This window comes from Podarcis pityusensis (genome assembly GCF_964106645.2).
Source record: "Podarcis pityusensis genome assembly, chromosome: 16".
NCBI classification, from domain to species: Eukaryota; Metazoa; Chordata; class Lepidosauria; order Squamata; family Lacertidae; genus Podarcis; species Podarcis pityusensis.
In genome coordinates, this window is record NC_138041.1 from 34267154 (window position 1) to 34277104 (window position 9951).

Genomic DNA, 9951 nt, shown 5'->3' on the forward strand with positions numbered 1-9951 from the left:
ATTATCTACATTAACTGATGGTGGATCTTCTTTTCAGCCAGAGGGCCACATGCCCTTTAGGACAAATTTCCTGGGAAGTAGTGGAAGGGGCCAGAGCCCAAAGTGGCTGGGGCAATTAATATAAATGTTACCTTTGTACAGTAGGCTAGTTTCTACACGCACACCTCTCTCTCTGCCCATCAACCAGGCTAGCAAGAGGTGCCGCCAGAGTTTAAGGACACATTCCAACCAGCTGGAAAATTCAAAAGAAGGGTGTGAAGCCAGTGAGATGCATGGCCTGGGGAGAGGAGGTCAGCTGGGGTGAAGTGTGGCCTGAGGAGAGTCCCATGGACCAAATAAAGAAGCTTGGAGGGCCACATTTGGCCCTCAGACCCCCTAGGCCTGGAGTACATAACACTAAGTGAGGTGGACAAGTAGTCAGATGTGGTCCAAGACAGTTTCCTCTTTCTCTGTAACATCTGATTGCTTTCTTCAAACCTAACAACAGGACTGTGACCTGGTGAATATGTCTTGGTAAATGCTGGGAAGCAAGGGACAAATTAAAAGCATCCCCTCACCTTCATTTGAGCAATATTTCACACTCCGTTACAAGTGCCTGTGGACAAGATGTTGTTTGAAAACACTCAGGCATATTTAAATAAAATATGAGTAAATCATGCACATGAGAGGAGCTGCACAAGAAATAAACACTATCGTCCTATAAGACTGGAGGGGTTTTGGCAATGAACTAGGTGGTAATTTATGTCAGAGTTCCATTGGAAAGTGAGCGTGTTCCATCTTTGTTGACTGCAATTGTGGGCTATAATGATGTAAATAAAGTGTAGCATTGTTCGTTTTCGTTTGTTAAGGGTACACTTGTTTGGGTAACAAGTGCAATTCATTATAACTGAGCATGCATTACCACTGACATTTAGCTGCTACTTATGTCATTTTGGTTCTACAAGGGGGGAAAGAAAACAGGGATGTCGACCCATTACAGACTTGCGGCTGGTGAATTATCTTCCTTTTGAACAGAATCATCAATTGATTGAATCAGTGAATAGAAGAGCATTTGCAAAACCTCAATTAGCTAGTTTTCTTTTTAAGGAAACATCAGCCCAAAATGAATTATTAGTCTCCGGGGCAAGCCACCTGTGCCTCGCAGCAGCCAATCTGATGCTTCAGAGAAGCCCACAAGCAGGCCACAAAGGCAGTAGCCCTTCCCTGATGTGTGCCTTCATCCTGCAACTTGTATCCAAAGGCATACTTCCTTTGAAGCTGAAGGTTCTATTTAGAGGGGATGCCTGCTGAAGTCAAAATTGGTAGGTCAAATCCAATGGGCTTGAAAATGCCTGGATGATGGCTGACTATTTTTTGTAATCCCCATCAGTACTGAATAGGAGATAATTGGTAGTGCCTGTGCATGCATACTCACTATGCATGTGCAGGTTGCAAACTCCAGCAGAAAGATATCTGAGTCTATATAGAAGAGTGGAAAGGGAGCCTGTATACCTGCTGCTTGCCCTTCAGCTTAGAGGGCAGTGGCTAAGTGATAGAGCACAAGCTCTGCTTGCTGAAGGTGCAATCTCTGGCATCTCCTAGTAGGGTTCCCTGTCTGGCATCTCCTAGTAGGGCTCCCTGTCTGGCATCTCCTAGTAGGGCTCCCTGTCAGAAACCTTAGGGCACCACCGCCAGTTGGTGTAGACAATATGGAGCTAGACGCAGGTGGCACTGTGGTCTAAACCACTGAGACTCTTGGGCTTGCCGATCAGTAGGTTGGCGGTTCAAATCCCCACGACGGGGTGAGCTCCCGTGTCTCTGTCCCAGCTCCTGCCAACCTAGCAGCTCGAAAGAACACCAGTGCAAGTAGATAAATAAGTACCACTGCGGTGGGAAGGTAAACGATGTTTCCGTGCGCTCTGGCTTCCATCACGGTGTTCCATTGTGCCAGAAGCAGTTTGGTCATGCTGGCCACATGACTCAGAAAGCTGTCTGTGGACAAACACTGGCTTCCTCAGCCTGAAAGCGAGATGAGCACCACAAGCCCATAGTCGCCTTTGACTGGACTTAACCGTCCAGGGGTCCTTTGACTTTACCTTTTAGATGGACCAATGTAAACAGCAGGTTCCTGTGTTCCTGGCATGACTAAGCATCAGTTACTGCCATCTTTGTGCATACTCAGATGTTGATTGCTATTACCTTTTCTAGCACGCCTGCCTCCCCCTCACAGACCACCCACCCAGGCCATTGTACATAAAAGAATCATTTATCCATTACTGTCCTCAAATCATTTCCCATCCCATTTCCCTTCATCCCAACATTTGCCTGATTCTGCTCTATGCTTACGCTTCCTCCTCCTTTTTTCACCACCGGCAACTCCTGCTGCCAGCCGCTTCCCCAGTTTCTATCAGATTCAGCAATAACTCACCCTTAACCAAACATAAAGTCAGGATACATGAAAAGAGCTGATCAGTGAAGCATCCCAGTGACACGCAATATCACGATACACATGGGTGCACAAACATCACTCTCAAAGATGCTCTGACAGAATTTTCTCCCCCCTACCTCCAAAACGCAAACTTATACAAAAAATGTAGTCAACTGAAAATTGGGAGGGGGAAACCAAGTAGCCCAGAGACTCAAATTGACAGATTTATCTATCTCTTGCAGAGCGAGTTACGTATGGAATCTTTGGCTCATGTGCTTCTTGCCTGTAATTTCTACCAGGATTGGTAAATGCAGATCAGGCTTATGCATGTTATCTGGCGTACCTCTTGGCAGATTCAAACAAATTACTAACAGAGACTGTGGCTAGATTTCTCTTTCCAGCTGTAGAAACATGAAATGAACTATCTCCCAATTAAACCTATCCTGACCAGCTGCTGTTCTCATTAATTACAATTTTTAATCTGGTTATGCTACTTTTAAAAAAGTTCACTATTCGCTTCTGTATTTTAAGCTGTCATGTTGTATATATTATTTTAAACATGTTTTAGATACTCCTGATATATGATTTATGTATTGCAACCCACTTTAGGGTACAGTAGTACCTCAGGTTAAGAACTTAATTCGTTCTGGAGGTCCGTTCTTAACCTGAAACTGTACTTAACCTGAGGTACCACTTAAGCTAATGCAGCCTCCTGCTGCCACCACGCCACCGGTACACGATTTCTGTTCTCATCCTGAAGCAAAGTTCTTAACCCGAGGTACTATTTCTGGGTTAATCGAGTCTGTAACCTGAAGCGTCTGTAACCCAGGGTACCACTGTATTTTGTATGTCACAGTATTTTACTGGTAGAGTTGTTGGTTTTATTTTGCTCGGGCCCATCACTACATAATAAAGAATTTGTTTCTGTATCTATCTCTAGTATGGTGCCTATTAATTCTTCTCTCTGGGGTCCTTAAAGCTGAAATGGGGTGAAACCACACTTCCGGTTTAGACAATATTCTGTAACATTTTGTTTTGTTATTCTAAAAGGAAAACAAAAACCTTTTCTCTAGAGAGCAAAACATTCAAGGAGAGTCTATGTTATGAAGCCTTTACCTTGAGTTATCTTCGTTTGCTTTGTCTATTGTCTCCCTTGGCACAATTATTTCATACAACTTCCATTTGTTGTCAACTCTTTTCCAAGGTCAGCTGTCATAAAAGTGACAAAGCTTGTGGTTGCTTAGGAATGTCGCTGCACATTTTGCAGTGACTTCTATCTGTTTCTTGGCCTGATGTCTGTTGCATGGATGATAAATAATAATAATAATAATAATAATAATAATAATAATAATAATTTTATTGATACCTCATCCATCTGCCTGGATTCCCCCAGCCACTCTGGGCAGCTTCCAGGAAAATATAAAACATTATAAAATGTCAAGCGTTAAAAACTTCCTGATACAGGGCTGCCTTCAGATGTCTTCTAAAAGTCTGATAGTTCTTTATCTCCTTGGCATCTGATGGGAGGGCATTCCAGAGGGGAGGGCACCACTGCTGAGAAGGCCCTCTGCTTGGTTCCCTATAACTTCACTTCTCACAGTGAGGGAACTGCCAGAAGACTCTCAGAGGTGTATCTCTGTGTCCGGGCTGAACGATGGGGGTAGAGACGCTCCTTCAGGTAAGAGCACTTTATTTGTGCTCTGGATCAAGGAAAGATAATTTTTTTTAAGGGGTAGTGTTTGAAACCCAGATTTCTCAGCTCACCTTCTAAGCCAGGTCTGGGAAACCTCTTACATTCCTAAATATTAGCAAGACAAAGGAGATGGTGTTGGAGTTTTGGAGGGAGAGAGGGGAACTTGCCCTGTTGTATATTGGGTGTTTGTGTGTGTGTGTGGAGAGAGTCTCTTCCTTTAAATTCCTGGGAGTTTACCTTAGTGAAGACCTCACTTGGAAAAACAATATAACTCAGCTGGTTAGAAAGGCCCAACAGAGATTCCATTTTCTCAGGGTCTTGCGAAAGAACAATGTTAAACAACAATTGACCTCCTTCTACCGGTCCACAATAGAAAGTGTCCTCTCATATTGTATCACAGTGTGGTAAGTTGGCTTGACAGCCACAGACAGAAAATCTTTACAGAGGGTGGTGAACACAGCCCATGATATCATGGGCTGTCCCCTGAGCCTGCTAGATGACATCGCAAGGGATCATTGTCTTAGGAGAGTGAGAAAAATTCTCAGGGACTATTCACAACCCAGCCAACATCTCTTTAATCTTCTACCCTTGGGCAGGAGATATAGAAGTATAATCAGTTGTACCAACAGGCTAAAAAACAGTTTCTATCCGTGGGCTGTTAGGCTGCTGAACGGAAAATAATATAGTGCAACTGACTTTCGGGGTTGGTGTGTTGTGTGACAAGCACACAGAGCACAATGAGATTGTTTGTGTGTGGGGGAGGGAGGCTAGGTTAATTTCATTGTAGACAGGTTGTACATTGACAATAAAGGTATGATGATGTTGATGGTGATGATGGTGATGATGATGATGGGATCTGATGGGAGTTGGAGCTCAGCAGAATCTGATGGGCCAAAAGTTAACCAGTCCTGCTCTAAGTGAACATGATGCCCTCTGGATGATGTTAAACCACAACTCCTATCAGCCCCAATCAACATGGCTGATAGGTAGGGAAGATGAGAATTGCCATCTAAGAGCAGTTAGAGGAAATTACATTGGCTACCCCTGCTCTGAACCATATTGCACTCACTATAGGCTGCAGGGCTTACTTGAGAGTAAGACCAGTAAGTCACTGGGACCTATTTCTGTTCTCAATAGACATGTATATGATCGTACTGTTAACCATTCTGAATGGCTTTGTAGAGAGAGAAATCTAGATTGGGGAAGGGTTTGTGGCATAATCAATGTGTGGAATGCCCTTTAACCCGGTGATAGATGGCTTATGTATATTGATCCAAAGTTCTGATTTAAATGAATCCAGACTGAATGTTCCATTAAAAGTTTGGAGCAAGTCAATCCGGAAACCTCAAGATCAATCTTTTTCTTTACAGGGCTTAACATTACTTTGAGACCAAATAAGACTATGGTGAGATGGGGGGAAAATACCAGATGGCTGAATAAAGAGACAGGTATGTATACTGGGTTGAAATGGGCTACTTTATTTAAAATCAAACCATAAAATACCTGCAGAGGGAAAGAAACAATTGGTGCTGAAAGCAAACTTAAACCTAGAACTGCAGCCAATGGGTGACCAAAACCTCTGCCTGCAGGAAATGGTGATATGACTTTCCAGCCTACCACCCTTCCCAGGCCAGAACATGAGAGTGAGTATCACCATCCATTGGGGCCCTATAGCTCCAGGCAGATGAGGCAAGTTGGACCCAGTATAGACCTTCTGGTAGGTCAATGACTTGTGCAATTCAAGACTTGGACCTGGCTTCTGGTCAAGCCCTGGATATTCCTCAGGTGAGTTTCAACCTATGCAACATGGGGGTTGACTGGATTGGTGCCCAGCTGAGCCACGTGTTCTTCAGGGTTGGGGGCCCATCTTTGCTTAGCCTTTCTCTTCTCCAGTTTTGCAGGAGATAGCTTCCCTGGCCTTCTTTAGGGAGCTTGCAACCCAGAAGCCTCCATTTAGTCTGCCTGCAATCAGGCGTGGAGGCAGTAAGGCATGAATGCAATTATGCTCCTTTCACATCTGCTTGGCCACCTTTGGCACTGACTCTAGCTGAACCAATGGTGCCTGCTCCAGCTTCAATCATATGTGACGTGGCTCCAGGTAAAATCAGGCTACAATTGATTATCTTGCCATGTGGTGATGTGGATGGGAAGCAGGGTGAAGGGAGAGGTAGAAAATGAAATCAAGAAATGGAAAGCTAAGTATGGGATCCAATTCCAGCATTAATTTTAGAAATTCTTCTGGTTAAACCAGAAACTTTGGAGGAGTGGGATGAAGAGGGCAGAGGGAACCCACAAAGGAAGGAAAGGGCATAAAAAGGGAGGTTGTCTCCACTGTAGTATGCATTGATCCTAAGTTCTGTTTGAAATAAATCCACACTGAGCATTTAATTAAAAGTGTGGCGCAAGTCAGTTTGACAGCCTCAAGATTACTCTCTCTTTAATCGCCATGGGAGGTTCTTTATGTATTTATTCTAGCTATTTATTAGTCAATTTTCAGAGCCAAGACCTCACAAAGGCCATGCGCAGAGAGAAATAAGAACAACACTGGGGAGATTTCGAAACGCTAGCAGGGAGTGACCAGGTTGCTGGGGGAGCTGTCCCTGGTCCTGCATAGAAATATAGGAAGCTACCTTATGCAGGTGGCGCTGTGGTCTAAACCACAGAGCTTAGGGCCTGCCGATCAGAAGGTCGGCAGTTTGAATCCCCGTGACGGGGTGAGCTCCCGTTGTTCGGTCCCAGCTCCTGCCAACCTAACAGTTTGAAAGCACCCCAAAAGTGCAAGTAGAAAAATAGGTACTGCTCTGGCGGGAAGGTAAACGGCATTTCCATGTGCTGCTCTGGTTCACAATGGGGCTTAGTCATGCTGGCCACATGACCCGGAAGCTGTACGCCGGCTCCCTCAGCCAATAAAGCGAGATGAGTGTTGAAACCCCAGAGTCATCTGCAACTGGTCCCAATGGTCAGGGGTCCTTTTACCTTTACCTACCTTATACAGAGTTAGAATATTGGCCCATCTTGTCAGTATTGTCTACCCTGGCAGTGGCTCTCCAGGGGTTCAAACAGGGGGCATTCCCAATGGCAGGGATTGAACCTAGGAACTTTTGTGTTGAAAGCAAGTGCTCTCCCACTCAGCCACAGCCCTTCTTCACTAAAACTAGCAAAAGAGGGGCTCATGAAATCCCTGTGCTTAGGCTTGTCTCCCACCCACAACAGTAAAATAATGCAGTGTTTTAAACCACCAAAATCACTAAAAAAAATATTTTAGCATACACGCCAAAACTGGGGGTTTCATTAAAAAATGTATTGAACTCTGAGCCCAGCAAGTAAATTGAGAAAAATAAATCAGTGTTGACACATTTTCAATTAAAAGCACAATCACTGCCTTATGTTGAAGCAGCAGTTAAGATAAGAATTTGTTAAATATTTAGACCTACCGGTGTAGGGTTGTTTTTTTGTTTGTTTTTGTTTTACATATCATACTTCTAGGAAGTTTTGAAGGCAAAGATACGGGACTAAAGCATTGGGAATGTCTCAGACTCCATGAAAGGGTCATGGATGATTATTGTTATAACTTTATTCAGACGTCACATTTCTGTAGAACAGGGTGAGGAATCTGTGTCTCTCCAGATATTGTTAGACTCCAAGTCCCATTACTCCCCAGCCAAAATAGTTGAATGTTATGGACGATGGGCATTGTAGTACAGGGTCATCTAGAGGACCACAGGTTGCCCACCCTCGCTATAGAAGTACGCTCAAAGTAAACAACAGAACAAAAATGAAATGCATAAAGCCATAGCTGAATAAAAATACAAAACAAGGCAATGTAAACAAAACCATAAAAACATAGCAACAGCAAAATAGTGTCATCTACAGTATTTTTCACTCTATAAGATGCACCAGACCACAAGACGCACCTAGCTTTTGGAGGAGGAAAACAAGAAAAAAAAATTCTGAATCTCAGAAGCCAGATCAGTAAGACACACACACATTTCCCCTTACTTTTTAGGAGGGAAAAGTGAGTCTTATAGAGCAAAAAATACGGTACTACCTCCCAAGAGCAGACAGCCAAATACTGAAAGTCTGCTGAAATAAAACCAGGCTTATGACAATGATATATAACAGTACTTTAGAATCACTGCCAAAATATGTTGTTGAGAGGCCATAGGTCAGTGGTAGAGGACATTTTTAGCATGCAGGTTTCAGAGTCAAAACCTGGCACCTCTAGTTAGGACTGAGAAATATCCTTGTCTGAAACCCCGGAGAACAGCTGCTGACAGTATAGAGGCAATATTGAGCTAAATGGGCCAATAGTTGGACTTTGTAAAGTAATTTGCCATGCTCCTAGACCTCAATGTCTTTTATTTTTATCTAGGGCTATTCTCCCCAACATCACCTTAACAAAGCCCTTTTGTAAACATACCTCTGAATAGGTTTCTTCAAGAAATTGCACATTTAACGATATTCTCTTGGTGCTATTTTGCCCTCTAGATGTTGTGGACTACATCTCCCATCATCGCTGACCATTAGTCATGCTGGCTTGGGGTGGCAGGAGTTGGGATCCAACAACAACTGGAGAACACCATGTTGGTTTCCCCTGATCTTGATTCTATGCTTACAGGATGTCGTCGTGACACTGCCTGCTGAGGACTTAATTTTTTAAAAAATCTGCTCTATGTGAGTGGAGCTCTGATGATCAGTTTTTAGAACAAAAAGAAATCTAATTTTCTGCTCAGGTGCGTCACAATTACCATTGTTCAATGCAATCTAAGGAAGAAAAGGCTGGACAGATATTTATACAGGCAAAACTCCTCTCCGGTGTGAACTTTGCTTTTAATGTGACAGCACTATTCATCTCGGGGATAAATATTCTCCTGAGAATTTGGCCACCGGCAAAGTTGGTTACATGATCTGCATTATTTACAGATCATTTCCTCTTGGAATTAATACTGAATCATTTCCTGCTCCCAAGGGGGATTCAAAAAGCTCACCATTTGCCTTGGATGATTGTGTAGGTGTGTGAGGGAACAAAGTGAATTTATAGCAGTTCGTGCACAACTTCTCCAATTGCTGATTATTACTGTTTTAAGCTATTGCATTGATTCTAGGTACTGATACCCATTACTGAGACTCATTATAAGGAGAGAAAGCATAGAATCATAAAATGCATGGGTGGGTCCCAAGGGTCATATAGTCCAACCCTTGCGAAGGACCCTATCAGATGGCCACCCAACCTCTGTTTAGAAATCTCCAAGGAAGGAGAGTCCATCTTCTGACTTAGTCCGTTCCATTCTTGATCAGCTGTTACCATCAGAAAGTTCTCCCTAGTGCTTATTTGGAGTCTCCTTTCTTTAATTTGAACCCATTAGCCAGGATCCTAGCCTCTAGAGCAGCAGAAAACAAGCTTGCTCCATCTTCCATGTGACAGTCCCTTAAGATGTTTGAAGACAGCTATCATATCACTGCTTAGTCTTCTCATTCCCCAGGCTCAACACGCCCAACTCTGTGAACCATTCCTGGAACCACATGTTACAGCTTGTCGATATCCACCTTAAACTGTGGTGTCCAGAACTGTGACACAGTACTCCAGGTGGGAGTGATACTGTCACGGTCTGGTCTACAGGTGATTGAAGTCCCGGCTGAGGACGTTGGGACCGGAGGCAAGATGGCGGGGTGGGAGCAGGAACAAGAGTCCAGAAGCCAGGGGTCTGAGGGTCAGGAAGCAGGGAATCAAAAGTCAAGGGTCCGAGGGTCGAGAAACAAGGAGTCAAGAAGCCGAGGTCCGAGGATCAGGAAGCAAGGAGCCAAACGCAGCAAGGCAAGCAACGTGTTGCTGTGGCAAAGAGCTGAAGGG